The following is a 2,282-nucleotide window of genomic DNA, read 5'->3' as shown; positions in this document are numbered from 1 at the left end:
AGAATATTAGACTACAGGGGCAAATGCCAGGTACTTACTTCATGATCTAGCAGTCATTAATAGTGGGGCTTCACCATCCAAAAGTTTTCCCAAAGTTCCACATCTTGGGCTTTCCTGGATTCAGACTGTACCATCAAGGACACAGGGGGGAAGAATTGAGTTTAATATATTGCAAGCTAGACTTGAAACAATGTCTCTACTCCCTCAAGGAGTACTCCCTACTCCTTTTTGACCAAACTTGAAGATGTAATACAATAAATACTTCTTTCAAAATATCATTGTATAGACCAGAAGAAATCAATATAAAGAGATGTACTTTTTAAACATTAACCAAAAGGATCTAATTGGTATAGGGAGGCTTCCCTGAATTCAGTCACATGGAGATTTAGACTCAGGAATATCTCATTGCATGGTTACCATAGGAATTCTCATATTGCATTGAATTGTTGAACTCACCCATCTTTAATTATGTAAATTCTCAGCCAATGTTTTGGAGATGATATTTATGTACCAATAAATTCTGAATAAATCTTTCAGTATGAATCATGTAACCTCAGATATAATTGGAGAAAGAGGAACAGTATCCTTACAAAAAAGACTATAAAACAAGCAGTTTACACATTACTACAACTAGAGAGAAAGTCCTAATTCTACCTGTTGTTTCATTAGAATACAGATTCATGACTTTATTTATAATTATAAAACTTTAAAAGAAAAAACAACCTAAACACCAAAAGGTTATTGTTTCTTCTTTCATTTTCTATTCTTTTGGTAAGTTATTTGGAGGTAAAACCTAATACAAATTAATGGAGGCAATTTACAATTCTTATTTATCACAGGTAGATAAAATACATTCACTGTAAAGATATTAGTGTCTCGGAATATAGGATATTGACCTTGATTTTGCCCGAGGTGTGCTATAGCATGCAATATATAAGACATTATAGATATAACCTACTGTTTTTTTTTTTTTTTTTTTTACTGTTTGCATGCTTTGTTTTATTTCACCTAATAATAAATATTATTACTAGGATAACCTTATACTATGAATAAAAATGACAATTAAATAAAAATTATTGAGCAACTTTTAAGGAGCAGGCATCATGTTAAAAATATCACTTAATTATCTAAATGTTCAAAATATCCTGTTTAAAAATTTTGGAAATGAGACATAAAGAATTTGATGATGACAGGAGCGCCCAGGTAGGGGCTTGGCTGAGCTGCGGAGTGCAGACCCTTGCTGGAACCCGCGTCGCCACCACCATGTCTCAGGAAGGTGTGAAGTTGGAGAAGAGCGTCCGGCGCCTCCGGGAGAAGTTTCATGGCATGGTATCCTCCAAGAAGGCGGGGGCTCTGATGAGGAAATTCGGCAGTGACCACACAGGCATGGGGCACTCCATAGTGTACGGGGTGAAGCAGAAAGGTGGGCAGGAACTGAGTAACGACTTGGATGCCCAGGGCTCACCACAGGACATGAAGCAGGACCAGGACATCCAGGCGGTGGCAACCTCCCTCCTACCACTGATACAAGCCAACCTTCGCACGTTCCAACGTGCCCAGGATAACCTCATCCCTGCTGTGGACCGGCAGTTTGCCTGCTCTTCCTGTGACCACGTCTGGTGGCACAGTGTACCCCAGAGAAAGGAGGTATCCCCGTGCCGCAAATGCCGGAAACGCTACGAGCCAGTGCCAGCCGACAAGATGTGGGGCCTGGCTGAGTTCCACTGCCCGAAGTGTCGGCACAACTTCCGGGGCTGGGCATAGATGGGGTCCCCATCCCCCTGCTATGGGTGCGGCTTCCCTATGTATCCAACGTGGATCCTACCTCCACGCTGGGACCGGGACCTGGATCGCTGCAGTACCCACACTCACTCCTGCTCGCCAGCTGACTGCTACAACAGGCGAGAGCCCCATGTGCCTGGGACATCCTGTGCGCACTCCAAGAGCCAGAAGCAGAATCACGTGCCCAAAGTCCTCCACCCCAGCAACCCCCATATCAGCAGTGGCTCTACTGCAGCCACCTGCCTGAGCCAGGGTGGCCTCCAGGAAGACCTGGACAACCTTATCCTTGAGGACCTAAAAGAAGAGGAGGAGGAAGAAGAAGAGGAAGAGGGCAGCGGGCACAGGGAGTGTCCCCTGCCAGGTGCAGATACAAATCAGACATAGATACTTTATCTTGTTATACAATTTGATCTCAACCAAAAGAAAAAAAAATAGAATTTGATGAATGCAAGCCAAGTCACACATTAAGAAGCAGGACTGGGATTTACATTTTTTAAAAA

At 42.9% G+C, this 2,282-nt stretch overlaps 1 pseudogene; it reads left to right on the top strand.

The window, feature by feature from the left end:
* The first annotated feature begins 1,198 nt into the window (after nt 1–1,198).
* Nucleotides 1,199–1,963, top strand: LOC100943595 (annotated as a pseudogene).
* The last annotated feature ends 319 nt before the right edge of the window (nt 1,964–2,282 follow it).

Source organism: Otolemur garnettii, unplaced genomic scaffold, assembly GCF_000181295.1.
Source record: "Otolemur garnettii isolate 467f Iridium unplaced genomic scaffold, OtoGar3 scaffold00002, whole genome shotgun sequence".
Lineage (NCBI taxonomy): Eukaryota > Metazoa > Chordata > Mammalia > Primates > Galagidae > Otolemur > Otolemur garnettii.
Note: the sequence above shows the minus strand (reverse complement) of the source record. Positions and strands in the feature narration are given on the sequence as shown.